This window comes from Mobula birostris, chromosome 5, assembly GCF_030028105.1.
Source record: "Mobula birostris isolate sMobBir1 chromosome 5, sMobBir1.hap1, whole genome shotgun sequence".
In the NCBI taxonomy this organism is placed as follows: domain Eukaryota; kingdom Metazoa; phylum Chordata; class Chondrichthyes; order Myliobatiformes; family Myliobatidae; genus Mobula; species Mobula birostris.
This window is the reverse complement of record NC_092374.1, coordinates 173,668,817-173,684,399: the sequence shown is the minus strand read 5'-3', so window position 1 is coordinate 173,684,399 and position 15,583 is coordinate 173,668,817.

The following is a 15,583-nucleotide window of genomic DNA, read 5'->3' as shown; positions in this document are numbered from 1 at the left end:
ATCTGTTTTCTGTAGGGGAGGGGAATCGGGGTTGATGATCTGTTTTGTGTAGGGGAGGAGGATCGGCGTTGATGATCTGTTTTCTATAGGGGAGGGGAATCGGGTTTGATGATCTGTTTTCTTTAGGGGCGGGAGATCGGGGCTGATGATCTGTTTTGTGTAAGGGAAGTGGATCAGTGATGATGATCTATTTTGTCCAGGGGAGGGGGTTCGGGGTTGATGATCTCTTTTGTGTCGGGGAGGGGGATCGGGGTTGATCTGTTTTGTGTAGGAGAGGGCGATCGGGGTTGATCTGTTTTGTGTAAGGGAGTGGAATCGGTGTTGATGATCTGTTTTCTATAGGAGAGGGGAATTGGTGTTGCTGATCTGTTTTGTCTAGGGGAGGGGGATCGGTGTTGATGATCTGTTTTCTGTAGGGGAGGGGAATCGGGGTTGATGATCTGTTTTGTGTAGGGCAGGGTGATCGGGGTTGATGATCTTTTTTGTCTTGGGGAGGGTGATCGGGGTTGATGATCTGTTTTGTGTAGGGGAGGGGGATTGGGGTTGATGACCTGTTTTGTGTAGGGGAGGGGGATCGGGTTGATGAACTGTTTTACCCAGGGGAGGGGGAACGGGGTTGATGATCTGCTTTGTCCAGGGGAGGTCGATCGGGGTTGATAATCTGTTTTGTGTAGGGGAGGGGGATCGTGGTTGACGATCTATTTTGTCGAGAGGAGGTGGATCGGGATTGATGATCTGTTTTGTATAGGGGAGGGGCATTAGGGTTAATGATCTGTTTTCTCCAGGGTAGGGGGATTGGTGTTGATGATCTCTTTTGTGTAGGGGAGGGGGATCGTGGTTGATGATCTGTGTTGTGTAGTGGAGGGGAATCGGGGTTGATGATCTGTTTTGTGTAGGGGAGGGGTATCAGTGTTGATGATCTGTTTTGTGTAGGGGAGGGAGATCGGGGTTGATGATCTGTTTTGTGTGGGGGAGGGCGATCGGGGTTGATGATCTGTTTTCGGTAGGGGAGGGGTTTCGGGGTTGATGATCTGTTTTGTGTAGTGGAGGGGAATCGGGGTTGATGATCTGTTTTGTGTAGGGGAGGGGGATCGGTGTTCATGATCTGTTTTTTGCAGGGGAGGGGGATCGGTGTTGACGATACGTTTTGTCTAGGGGAGGGTGATCGGTGTTGATCTGTTTTGTGTAGAGGAGGGAGATCGGGTTTGATGATCTGTTTTGTCCAGGGGAGGGGGATCGGGGTTGATGATCTGTTTTGTATAGGGGATTGCGATCGGGGTTGATGATCTGTTTTGTCCAGGGGAGGGGGTTCGGGGTTGATGATCTCTTTTGTGTCGGGGAGGGGGATCGCTGTTGATCTGTTTTGTGTAGGGGAGGGCGATCGGGGTTGATCTGTTTTGTGTAAGGGAGTGGAATCGGTGTTGATGATCTGTTTTGTCTAGGGGAGTGGGATCGGTGTTGATGATCTGTTTTCTATAGGAGAGGGGAATCGGTGTTGCTGATCTGTTTTGGCTAGGGGAGGGGGATCGGTGTTGATGATCTGTTTTCTGTAGGGGAGGGGAATCGGGGTTGATGATCTGTTTTGTGTAGGGGAGGAGGATCGGCGTTGATGATCTGTTTTCTATAGGGGAGGGGAATCGGGTTTGATGATCTGTTTTCTTTAGGGGCGGGAGATCGGGGTTGATGATCTGTTTTGTGTAGGGAAGGATGATCGGGGTTGATGATCTGTTTTGTCCAGGGGAGGGGGATCGGAGTTGATGATCTGTTTTGTGTAAGGGAGGGCGATCTGGGTTGATGATCTGTTTTGTGTAGGGGAGGGGGATCGAGTTTGATGATCTGTTTTGTGTACGGTAGGGAGATCGGGGATGATGATCTGTTTTGTCCAGGGGAGGGGGATCAGTGTTGATGATCTGTTTTGTACAGGGGAGGGGGATCGGGGTTGATGATCTGTTTTGTCTAGGGGAGGTTGATCGGGGTTGATGATCTGTTTTGTATAGGGGATTGGTATCGGGGTTGATGATCTGTTTTGTCCAGGGGAGATAGATAGGGGTTGATGATCTGTTTTGTATAGGGGATTGGGATCGGGGTTGATGATCTGTTTTGTCCAAGGGAGGGGGATCGGGGTTGATGATCTGTTTTGTGTAGGGGAAGTGGATCGGGATTGATGACCTGTTTTGTCCAGGGGAGGGTGATCGGGGGTGATGATCTGTTTTGTGTAGGGGAGGGGGACCGGTGTTAATGATCTGTTTTGTGTAGTGGAGGGGTATCGGTGTTGATGATCTGTTTTGTCCAGGGGAGGGTGATCGGAGTTGATGATCTGTTTTGTGTAGGAGCGGGAGATCGGGGTTAGATGACCTGTTTTGTGTAGGGGAGGGGGATCGGGGTTGATGATCTGTTTTGTGCAGGGGAGGAAGATCGGGGCTGATGATCTGTTTTGTGTAAGGGAAGTGGATCAGTGATGATGTTCTATTTTGTCCAGGGGAAGGGGAACGGGGTTGATGATCTGCTTTGTCCAGGGGAGGTGGATCGGGGTTGATGATCTGTTTTGTGTAGGGGAGCGTGATCGGGGGTGATGATCTGTTTTGTCCAGGGGAGTGGTATCGGGGTTGATGATCTTTTTTGTGTAGGTGAGGGGGATCGGGGTTAAATGATCTGTTTTGTGTAGTGGAGGATGATCGGGGTTGATGATCTGTTTTCTGTAGGGCAGTTGTATCGGGGTTGATGATCTGTTTTGTCAGGGGAGGAGGATCGGGTTGATGATCTGTTTTGTCCACGGGAGGGTGATCAGGTTTGATAATTTGTTTTGTGTAGGGGAGGGGGATCGTGGTTGATGATCTATTTTGTCGAGGGGAGTTGGATCGAGATTGATGATCTGTTTTCTATAGGGGAGCGGGCATTAGGTCTAATGATCTGTTTTCTCCAGGGTAGGGGGTTTAGTGTTGATGATCTCTTTTGTGTAGGGTAGGGGGATCGGGGATGATGATCTGTTTTGTCCAGGGCAAGGTGATCGGAGTTGATGATCTGTTTTGTGTAGGGGAGGGAGATCGGGGTTGGTGATCTGTTTTGTGTAGGGAAGGGCGATCAGGGTTGATGTTCTGTTTTCTGTAATGGAGGGGAATCGGGGTTGATCATCTGTTTTGTGTAGGGGAGGGGGATCGGTGTTGATGATCTGTTTTTTGCAGGGGAGGGGGATCGGTGTTGACGATATGTTTTGTCTAGGGGAGGGTGATCGGTGTTGATCAGTTTTGTGTAGGGGAGGGAGATCGGGGTTGATCTGTTTTGTGTAGGGAAGAGCAATCGGGGTTGATGATCTGTTTTGTGCAGGGGAGGGGGACCGGGTTTGATGATCTGTTTTGTCCTCGGGAGGGTGATCAGGGTTGATGATCTGTTATGTCCTGGGGAGGTGGATCGGGGTTGATGATCTGTTTTGTATAGAGGAGGGGGATCGGGATGATGATCTGTTTTGTCTAGAGGCGGGTGATTCGGTTTGATGATCTGTTTTGTGTAGTAGAGGGTGATCGGGGTTGATGATCTGTTTTCTGTAGGGCAGGGGTATCGGGGTTGATAATCTGTTTTGTGTAGGGGAGGGAGATCGGGGCTGATGAACTGTTTTGTGTAGGGGAGGGGGATCGGGGCTGATGATCTGTTTTGTGTATTGGAGGGGTATCGGGGTTGATGATCTGTTTTGTTTAGGGGAGGGGCATCGGTGTTCATCATCTGTTTTGTGTAGGGGAGGGTGATCGGGGTTGATCTGTTTTGTGTAGGGCAGGGTGATCGGGGTTGATGATCTTTTTTGTCTTGGGGAGGGTGATCGGGGTTGATGATCTGTTTTGTGTAGGGGAGGGGATTGGGGTTGATGATCTGTTTTGTGTAGGGGAGGGGATCGGGTTGATGAACTGTTTTGTCCAGGGGAGGGGGAACGGGGTTGATGATCTGTTTTGTGTAGGGGAAGGTGATCGGGTGTGATGATCTGTTTTGTGTAGGGGAAGTGGTATCGGGGTTGGTGATCTGTTTTCTGTAGGGCAGGGGTATCGGGGTTGATCTGTTTTGACCAGGGTAGTGTGATAGGGGATGATGATCTGCTTTGTGTAGGTGAGGTGGATCGGGGTTGATGATCTGTTTTGTCCAGGGGAGGGGTATCGGGGTTGATGATCTGTTTTGTCCACGGAGGGTGATCGGTTTGATAATCTGTTTTGTGTAGGGGAGGGGATCGTGGTTGACGATCTATTTTGTCGAGGGGAGGTGGATCGGGATTGATGATCTGTTTTGTATAGGGGAGGGGCATTAGGGTTAATGATCTGTTTTCTCCAGGGTAGGGGGATTGGTGTTGATGATCTCTTTTGTGTAGGGGAGGGGGATCGTGGTTGATGATCTGTGTTGTGTAGTGGAGGGGAATCGGGGTTGATGATATGTTTTGTGTAGGGGAGGGGGATCGGTGTTGATGATCTGTTTTGTGTAGGGGAGGGCGATCGGGGTTGATGATCTGTTTTCGGTAGGGGAGGGGTTTCGGGGTTGATGATCTGTTTTGTGTAGTGGAGGGGAATCGGGGTTGATGATCTGTTTTGTGTAGGGGAGGTGGATCGGTGTTGATGATCTGTTTTTTGCAGGGGAGGGGGTTCGGGGTTGATGATCTCTTTTGTGTCGGGGAGGGGGATCGGGGTTGATCTGTTTTGTGTAGGGTAGGGCGATCGGGGTTGATCTGTTTTGTGTAAGGCAGTGGAATCGGTGTTGATGATCTGTTTTTTGCAGGGGAGGGGGTTCGGGGTTGATGATCTCTTTTGTGTCGGGGAGGGGGATCGGGGTTGATCTGTTTTGTGTAGGGTAGGGCGATCGGGGTTGATCTGTTTTGTGTAAGGCAGTGGAATCGGTGTTGATGATCTGTTTTGTCTAGGGGAGTGGGATCGGTGTTGATGATCTGTTTTGTCTAGGGGAGGGGGATCGGTGTTGATGATCTGTATTGTCCAGGGGAGGATGATCGGGGTTGATGATCTGTTATGTCCAGTGGAGGGTCATCGGAGTTGATAATCTGTTTTGTGCAGGGAAGGATGATCGGGGTTGATGATCTGTTTTGTCCAGGGGAGGGGGATCGGAGTTGATGATCTGTTTTGTGTAAGGGAGGGCGATCGGGGTTGATGATCTGTTTTGTGTAGGGGAGGGGGATCGAGTTTGATGATCTGTTTTGTGTACGGTAGGGAGATCGGGGATGATGATCTGTTTTGTCCAGGGGAGGGGGATCAGTGTTGATGATCTGTTTTGTACAGGGGAGGGGCATCGGGGTTGATGATCTGTTTTGTCTAGGGGAGGTTGATCGGGGTTGATGATCTGTTATGTATAGGGGATTGGTATCGGGGTTGATGATCTGTTTTGTCCAGGGGAGGTAGATAGGGGTTGATGATCTGTTTTGTGTAGTGGAGGGGTATCGGTGTTGATGATCTGTTTTGTCCAGGGGAGGGTGAACGGAGTTGATGATCTGTTTTGTGTAGGAGCGGGAGATCGGGGTTAGATGACCTGTTTTGTGTAGGGGAGGGGGATCGGGGTTGATGATCTGTTTTGTGCAGGGGAGGAAGATCGGGGCTGATGATCTGTTTTGTGTAAGGGAAGTGGATCAGTGATGATGATCTATTTTGTCCAGGGGAGGGGGAACGGGGTTGATGATCTGCTTTGTCCAGGGGAGGTGGATCGGGGTTGATGATCTGTTTTGTGTAGGGGAGGGTGATCGGGGGTGATGATCTGTTTTGTCCAGGGGAGTGGTATCGGGGTTGATGATCTTTTTTGTGTAGGTGAGGGGGATCGGGGTTAAATGATCTGTTTTGTGTAGTGGAGGATGATCGGGGTTGATGATCTGTTTTCTGTAGGGCAGTTGTATCGGGGTTGATGATCTGTTTTGTCCAGGGTAGTGTGATAGGGGTTGATGATCTGTTTTATGTAGGGGAGGTGGATCTGGGTTAATGATCTGTTTTGTCCAGGGGAGGGGGATCGGGGTTGATGATCTGTTTTGTCGACGGGAGGGTGATCAGGTTTGATAATTTGTTTTGTGTAGGGGAGGGGGATCGTAGTTGATGATCTATTTTGTCGAGGGGAGTTGGATCGGGATTGATGATCTGTTTTCTATAGGGGAGCGGCATTAGGTTTAATGATCTGTTTTCTCCAGGGTAGGGGGTTTTGTGTTGATGATCTCTTTTGTGTAGGGGAGGGGGATCGTGGTTGATGATCTGTGTTGTGTAGTGGAGGGGAATCGGGGTTGATGATCTGTTTTGTGTAGGGGAGGGGGATCGGTGTTGACGATCTGTTTTGTCTAGGGGAGGGTGATCGGTGTTGATCTGTTTTGTGTAGAGGAGGGAGATCGAGATTGATGATCTGTTTTGTCCAGGGGAGGGGGATCGGTGTTGATGATCTGTTTTGTGTAGGGGAGTGGGATCGGGGATGATGATCTGTTTTGTCCAGGGCAAGGTGATCGGAGTTGATCATCGGTTTTGTGTAGGGGAGGGATATCGGGGTTGGTGATCTGTTTTGTGTAGGGGAGGGCGATCGGGGTTGATGTTCTGTTTTCGGTAGGGGAGGGGTTTCGGGGTTGATGATCTGTTTTGTCCAGGGGAGGGGTATCGGGGTTGATGATCTGTTTTGTCCACGGGAGGGTGATCGGGATTGATGATCTCTTTTGTATAGGGGAGGGGCATTAGGGTTAATGATCTGTTTTCTCCAGGGTAGGGGGATTGGTGTTGATGATCTCTTTTGTGTAGGGGAGGGGGATCGTGGTTGATGATCTGTGTTGTGTAGTGGAGGGGAATCGGGGTTGATGATCTGTTTTGTGTAGGGGAGGGGGATCGGTGTTGATGATCTGTTTTGTTTGGGGAGGGAGATCGGGGTTGATGATCTGTTTTGTGTAGGGGAGGGCGATCGGGGTTGATGATCTGTTTTCGGTAGGGGAGGGGTTTCGGGGTTGATGATCTGTTTTGTGTAGTGGAGGGGAATCGGGGTTGATGATCTGTTTTGTGTAGGGGAGGGGGATCGGTGTTGATGATCTGTTTTTTGCAGGGGAGGAGGATCGGTGTTGACGATATGTTTTGTCTAGGGGAGGGGGATCGGTGTTGACGATATGTTTTGTCTAGGGGAGGGTGATCGGTGTTGTTCTGTTTTGTGTAGAGGAGGGAGATCGGGTTTGATGATCTGTTTTGTCCAGGGGAGGGGGATCGGGGTTGATGATCTGTTTTCTATAGGGGAGGGGAATCGGGTTTGATGATCTGTTTTCTGTAGGGGAGGGGGATCGGGGTTGATGATCTGTTATTTCCAGGGGAGTGTGATCGGGGTTGATGATCTGTTTTGTGTAGGAGAGGGGGATCGGGGTTGATGGTCTGTTTTGTGTAGGGGAAGGTGATCGGGGTGATCATCTGTTTTGTTCAGGGGAGTGGGATCGGTGTTGATGATCTGTTTTGTGCAGGGGAGGGGAATCGGTGATGATGATCTGTTTTGTATAGGGGAGGGGGATCGGTGTTGATGATCTGTTTTGTCCAGAGGAGTGTGATCGGTGTTGATGATCTGTTTTGTGTAGGGAAGGGGGACCGGGGTTGATGATCTTTTTTGTCCAGGGTAGGGTGATCCGTTTTGATGATCTGTTTTGAGCAGGGGAGGGGTATCGGTGTTGATGATCTGTTTTGTCCAGAGGAGTGTAATCGGGGTTAATGATCTGTTTTGTGTAGGGAAGGGGGAACGGGGTTGATGATCTTTTTTGTCCAGGGGAGGTGGATCGATTTTGATGATCTGTTTTGTGTAGGGGAGGGGGATCGGGGTTGATGATCCGTTTTGTGTAGTGGAGGGAGATCGGAGTTGATGATCTGTTTTGTCCAGTGGAGGGGGATCGGGGTTGATGATCTGTTTTGTCCAGGGGAGGTTGATCGGGGTTGATGATCTGTTTTGTATAGGGTAGGGGGATTTGGGTTGATGATCTGTTTTGTCCAGGGGAGGGGAATCCGTGTTGATGATCTGTTTTGTGTATGGGAGGGGGATCGGTGTTGATGATCTTTTTTGTGTAGGGGAGGGGGATTGGGGTTGATGACCTGTTTTGTGTAGGGGAGGGGGATCGGGTTGATGAACTGTTTTGTCCAGGGGAGATGGATCAGTGATGGTGATCTGTTTTGACCAGGGGAGGGGAACGCGGTTGATGATCTGCTTTGTCCAGGGGAGGTGGATCGGGGTTGATGATCTGTTTTGTCCAGGGGAGGGTGATAGAGGTTGATGATCTGTTTTGTGTAGGGGAGGTGGATCGGGGTTGATGATCTGTTTTGTCCAGGAGAAGGGGATCGGGGTTGATGATCTGTTTTGTCCACGGGAGGGTGATCGGGTTTGATGATCTGATTTGTGTAGGGGAGGGGGATCGTGGTTGATGATCTATTTTGTCGAGGGCAGGTGGATCGGGATTGATGATCTGTTTTGTGTAGGTGAGGGGGATCGGGGTTGATCATCTGTTTTGTCCAGGGGAGGGGGATTGGGGTTGATGATCTGTTTTGTGTAGGGGAGGCGGATCGGGGTTGATGACCTGTTTTGTGCAGGGGAGGGTGATCGGGGTTGATGATCTTTTTTGTCCAGGGGAGGGTGATCGGCTGTGATGATCTGTTTTGTGTAGGGGAGTGGGATCGGGGTTGATGACCTGTTTTGTCCAGGGGAGGGTGGATCGGGGTTCATGATCTGTTTTGTGTAAGGGAGGGCGATCGGTGTTGATGATCTGTTTTGTGTACGGGAGGGGAATCGGGATTGGTGATCTGTTTTGTCCAGGGCAGGGGGATCAGTGTTGATGATCTGTTTTGTCCAGTGGAGGGGGATCGGGGTTGATGATCTGTTTTGTCGAGGGGAGGTTGATCGGGGTTGATGATCTGTTTTGTATAGGGGATTGGTATCGGGGTAGATGATCTGTTTTGTCCAGGGGAAGTGGATAGGGGTTGATGATCTGTTTTGTATACGGGATTGGGATCGGGGTTGATGAATTGTTTTGTCCAGGGGAGGGGGTTCGGGGTTGATGATCTTTTTTGTGTCGGGGAGGGGGATCGGTGTTGATCTGTTTTGTGTAGGGGAGCGGATCGGGGTTGATGATCTGTTTTGTGTAGGGGAGTGTAATCAGTGTTGATGCTCTGTTTTGTCTAGGGGAGGGGGATCGGTGTTGATGATCTGTTTTCTATAGGGGTGGGGAATCGGTGTTTATTATCTGATTTGTGTAGTGGAGGGGGATCAGGGTTAATGATCTATTTTCTATAGGGGAGGGAAATCGGAGTTGATGATCTGTTTTGTGTAGGGGAGGGGGATTCGGTGTTGATAATCTGTATTGTGTGGGGGAGGGGGATCGGGGTTGATGATCTGTTTTGTCCAGGGGAGCGTGATCGGGGTTGATGATCTGTTTTGTCCAGGGGAGGTGGATCGGTTTTGATGATCTGTTTTGTGTAGGGGAGGGGGATCGGGGTTGATGATCTGTCTTGTGTAGGGGAGGGGATCGGGGTTAATGATCTGTTTTGTCCAGGGGAGGGTGACGGGGGTTGATGATCTGTTTTGTGTAGGGAAGGGGGACCGGGGTTGATGATCTTTTTTGTCCAGGGTAGGGGGATCGGTTTTGATGATCTGTTTTGTGTAGGGGAGGGGAATCGGTGTTGATGATCTTTTTTGTCCAGTGGAGGGGGATCGGGGTTGATGATCTGTTTTGTCCAGAGGAGGTTTATCGGGGTTGATGATCTGTTTTGTATAGGGTAGGGGGATCGGGGTTGATGATCTGTTTTGTGTAGTGGAGGGGAATCGGGGTTGATGATCTGTTATGTCCTGGGGAGGTGGATCGGGGTTGATGATCTGTTTTGTATAGAGGAGAGGGATCGGGATGATGATCTGTTTTGTCTAGAGGCGGGTGATTGGGTAAGATGATCAGTTTTGTGTAGTGGAGGGTGATCGGGGTTGAAGATCTGTTTTCTGTAGGGCAGGGGTATCGGGGTTGATAATCTGTTTTGTGTAGGGGAGGGAAATCGGGGCTGATGATCTGTTTTGTGCATGGGAGGGGGATCCGGGTTGATGATCTGTTTTGTTTAGGGGAGGGGCATCGGTGTTCATCATCTGTTTTGTGTAGGGGAGGGTGATCGGGGTTGATGATCTGTTTTGTGTAGGGCAGGGTGATCGGGGTTGATGATCTTTTTTGTCTTGGGGAGGGTGATCGGGGTTGATGATCTGTTTTGTGTAGGGGAGGGGGATTGGGGTTGATGACCTGTTTTGTGTAGGGGATGGGGATCGGGTTGATGAACTGTTTTGTCCAGGGGAGGGGGAACGGGGTTGATGATCTGCTTCGTCCAGGGGAGGTCGATCGGGGTGGATGATCTGTTTTGTGTAGGGGAAGGTGATCGTGGGTGATGATCTGTTTTGTGTAGGGGAGTGGTATCGGGGTTGGTGATCTGTTTTCTGTGGGGCTGGGGTATCGGGGTTGATGATCTGCTTTGTCCAGGGTAGTGTGATAGGGGTTGATGATCTGTTTTGTGTAGGGGAGGTGGATCGGGATTGATGATCTGTTTTGTCCAGGGGAGGGGTATCGGGGTTGATGATCTGTTTTGTCCACGGGAGGGTGATCGGGATTGATGATCTGTTTTGTGTAGGTGAGGGGGATCGGGGTTGATCATCTGTTTTGTCCAGGGGAGGGGGATTGGGGTTGATGATCTGTTTTGTGTAGGGGAGGCGGATCGGGGTTGATGACCTGTTTTGTGCAGGGGAGGGTGATCGGGGTTGATGATCTTTTTTGTCCAGGGGAGGGTGATCGGCTGTGATGATCTGTTTTGTGTAGGGGAGTGGGATCGGGGTTGATGACCTGTTTTGTCCAGGGGAGGGTGGATCGGGGTTCATGATCTGTTTTGTGTAAGGGAGGGCGATCGGTGTTGATGATCTGTTTTGTGTACGGGAGGGGAATCGGGATTGGTGATCTGTTTTGTCCAGGGCAGGGGGATCAGTGTTGATGATCTGTTTTGTCCAGTGGAGGGGGATCGGGGTTGATGATCTGTTTTGTCGAGGGGAGGTTGATCGGGGTTGATGATCTGTTTTGTATAGGGGATTGGTATCGGGGTAGATGATCTGTTTTGTCCAGGGGAAGTGGATAGGGGTTGATGATCTGTTTTGTATACGGGATTGGGATCGGGGTTGATGAATTGTTTTGTCCAGGGGAGGGGGTTCGGGGTTGATGATCTTTTTTGTGTCGGGGAGGGGGATCGGTGTTGATCTGTTTTGTGTAGGGGAGCGGATCGGGGTTGATGATCTGTTTTGTGTAGGGGAGTGTAATCAGTGTTGATGCTCTGTTTTGTCTAGGGGAGGGGGATCGGTGTTGATGATCTGTTTTCTATAGGGGTGGGGAATCGGTGTTTATTATCTGATTTGTGTAGTGGAGGGGGATCAGGGTTAATGATCTATTTTCTATAGGGGAGGGAAATCGGAGTTGATGATCTGTTTTGTGTAGGGCAGGGTGATCGGGGTTGATGATCTTTTTTGTCTTGGGGAGGGTGATCGGGGTTGATGATCTGTTTTGTGTAGGGGAGGGGGATTGGGGTTGATGACCTGTTTTGTGTAGGGGATGGGGATCGGGTTGATGAACTGTTTTGTCCAGGGGAGGGGGAACGGGGTTGATGATCTGCTTCGTCCAGGGGAGGTCGATCGGGGTGGATGATCTGTTTTGTGTAGGGGAAGGTGATCGTGGGTGATGATCTGTTTTGTGTAGGGGAGTGGTATCGGGGTTGGTGATCTGTTTTCTGTGGGGCTGGGGTATCGGGGTTGATGATCTGCTTTGTCCAGGGTAGTGTGATAGGGGTTGATGATCTGTTTAGTGTAGGGGAGGTGGATCGGGATTGATGATCTGTTTTGTCCAGGGGAGGGGTATCGGGGTTGATGATCTGTTTTGTCCACGGGAGGGTGATCGGGATTGATGATCTCTTTTGTATAGGGGAGGGGCATTAGGGTTAATGATCTGTTTTCTCCAGGGTAGGGGGATTGGTGTTGATGATCTCTTTTGTGTAGGGGAGGGGGATCGTGGTTGATGATCTGTGTTGTGTAGTGGAGGGGAATCGGGGTTGATGATCTGTTTTGTGTAGGGGAGGGGGATCGGTGTTGATGATCTGTTTTGTGTAGGGGAGGGAGATCGGGGTTGATGATCTGTTTTGTGTAGGGGAGGGCGATCGGGGTTGATGATCTGTTTTCGGTAGGGGAGGGGTTTCGGGGTTGATGATCTGTTTTGTGTAGTGGAGGGGAATTGGGGTTGATGATCTGTTTTGTGTAGGGGAGGGGGATCGGTGTTGATGATCTGTTTTTTGCAGGGGAGGGGGATCGGTGTTGACGATATGTTTTGTCTAGGGGAGGGGGATCGGTGTTGACGATATGTTTTGTCTAGGGGAGGGTGATCGGTGTTGATCTGTTTTGTGTAGAGGAGGGAGATCGGGTTTGATGATCTGTTTTCTCCAGGGGAGGGGGATCGGGGTTGATGATCTGTTTTCTATAGGGGAGGGGAATCGGGTTTGATGATCTGTTTTCTGTAGGGGAGGGGGATCGGGGTTGATGATCTGTTATTTCCAGGGGAGTGTGATCGGGGTTGATGATCTGTTTTGTGTAGGAGAGGGGGATCGGTGTTGGTGGTCTGTTTTGTGTAGGGGAAGGTGATCGGGGGTGATCATCTGTTTTGTTCAGGGGAGTGGGATCGGTGTTGATGATCTGTTTTGTGCAGGGGAGGGGAATCGGTGATGATGATCTGTTTTGTATAGGGGAGGGGGATCGGTGTTGATGATCTGTTTTGTCCAGAGGAGTGTGATCGGTGTTGATGATCTGTTTTGTGTAGGGAAGGGGGACCGGGGTTGATGATCTTTTTTGTCCAGGGGAGGTGGATCGATTTTGATGATCTGTTTTGTGTAGGGGAGGGGGATCGGGGTTGATGATCTGTTTTGTGTAGTGGAGGGGGATCGGAGTTGATGATCTGTTTTGTCCAGTGGAGGGGGATCGGGGTTGATGATCTGTTTTGTCCAGGGGAGGTTGATCGGGGTTGATGATCTGTTTTGTATAGGGTAGGGGGATTTGGGTTGATGATCTGTTTTGTCCAGGGGAGGGGAATCCGTGTTGATGATCTGTTTTGTGTATGGGAGGGGGATCGGTGTTGATGATCTGTTTTGTGTAGGGGAGGGGGATTGGGGTTGATGACCTGTTTTGTGTAGGGGAGGGGGAACGGGGTTGATGATCTTTTTTGTCCAGGGGAGGTGGATCGATTTTGATGATCTGTTTTGTGTAGGGGAGGGGGATCGGGGTTGATGATCTGTTTTGTGTAGTGGAGGGGGATCGGAGTTGATGATCTGTTTTGTCCAGTGGAGGGGGATCGGGGTTGATGATCTGTTTTGTCCAGGGGAGGTTGATCGGGGTTGATGATCTGTTTTGTATAGGGGAGGGGGATTGGGGTTGATGACCTGTTTTGTGTAGGGGAGGGGGATCGGGTTGATGAACTGTTTTGTCCAGGGGAGATGGATCAGTGATGGTGATCTGTTTTGACCAGGGGAGGGGAACGCGGTTGATGATCTGCTTTGTCCAGGGGAGGTGGATCGGGGTTGATGATCTGTTTTGTCCAGGGGAGGGTGATAGGGGTTGATGATCTGTTTTGTGTAGGGGAGGTGGATCGGGGTTGATGATCTGTTTTGTCCAGGAGAAGGGGATCGGGGTTGATGATCTGTTTTGTCCACGGGAGGGTGATCGGGTTTGATGATCTGATTTGTGTAGGGGAGGGGGATCGTGGTTGATGATCTATTTTGTCGAGGGCAGGTGGATCGGGATTGATGATCTGTTTTGTGTAGGTGAGGGGGATCGGGGTTGATCATCTGTTTTGTCCAGGGGAGGGGGATTGGGGTTGATGATCTGTTTTGTGTAGGGGAGGCGGATCGGGGTTGATGACCTGTTTTGTGCAGGGGAGGGTGATCGGGGTTGATGATCTGTTTTGTGTAGGGGAGTGGGATCGGGGTTGATGACCTGTTTTGTCCAGGGGAGGGTGGATCGGGGTTCATGATCTGTTTTGTGTAAGGGAGGGCGATCGGTGTTGATGATCTGTTTTGTGTACGGGAGGGGAATCGGGATTGGTGATCTGTTTTGTCCAGGGCAGGGGGATCAGTGTTGATGATCTGTTTTGTCCAGTGGAGGGGGATCGGGGTTGATGATCTGTTTTGTCGAGGGGAGGTTGATCGGGGTTGATGATCTGTTTTGTATAGGGGATTGGTATCGGGGTAGATGATCTGTTTTGTCCAGGGGAAGTGGATAGGGGTTGATGATCTGTTTTGTATACGGGATTGGGATCGGGGTTGATGAATTGTTTTGTCCAGGGGAGGGAGTTCGGGGTTGATGATCTTTTTTGTGTCGGGGAGGGGGATCGGGGTTGATCTGTTTTGTGTAGGGGAGCGGATCGGGGTTGATGATCTGTTTTGTGTAGGGGAGTGTAATCAGTGTTGATGCTCTGTTTTGTCTAGGGGAGGGGGATCGGTGTTGATGATCTGTTTTCTATAGGGGTGGGGAATCGGTGTTTATTATCTGATTTGTGTAGTGGAGGGGGATCAGGGTTAATGATCTATTTTCTATAGGGGAGGGAAATCGGAGTTGATGATCTGTTTTGTCCAGGGGAGCGTGATCGGGGTTGATGATCTGTTTTGTCCAGGGGAGGTGGATCGGTTTTGATGATCTGTTTTGTGTAGGGGAGGGGGATCGGGGTTGATGATCTGTCTTGTGTAGGGGAGGGGATCGGGGTTAATGATCTGTTTTGTCCAGGGGAGGGTGATCGGGGTTGATGATCTGTTTTGTGTAGGGGAGGGGGATTGGGGTTGATGACCTGTTTTGTGTAGGGGAGGTGGATCGGGATTGATGATCTGTTTTGTCCAGGGGAGGGGTATCGGGGTTGATGATCTGTTTTGTCCACGGGAGGGTGATCGGGATTGATGATCTGTTTTGTGTAGGTGAGGGGGATCGGGGTTGATCATCTGTTTTGTCCAGGGGAGGGGGATTGGGGTTGATGATCTGTTTTGTGTAGGGGAGGCGGATCGGGGTTGATGACCTGTTTTGTGCAGGGGAGGGTGATCGGGGTTGATGATCTTTTTTGTCCAGGGGAGGGTGATCGGCTGTGATGATCTGTTTTGTGTAGGGGAGTGGGATCGGGGTTGATGACCTGTTTTGTCCAGGGGAGGGTGGATCGGGGTTCATGATCTGTTTTGTGTAAGGGAGGGCGATCGGTGTTGATGATCTGTTTTGTGTACGGGAGGGGAATCGGGATTGGTGATCTGTTTTGTCCAGGGCAGGGGGATCAGTGTTGATGATCTGTTTTGTCCAGTGGAGGGGGATCGGGGTTGATGATCTGTTTTGTCGAGGGGAGGTTGATCGGGGTTGATGATCTGTTTTGTATAGGGGATTGGTATCGGGGTAGATGATCTGTTTTGTCCAGGGGAAGTGGATAGGGGTTGATGATCTGTTTTGTATACGGGATTGGGATCGGGGTTGATGAATTGTTTTGTCCAGGGGAGGGGGTTCGGGGTTGATGATCTTTTTTGTGTCGGGGAGGGGGATCGGTGTTGATCTG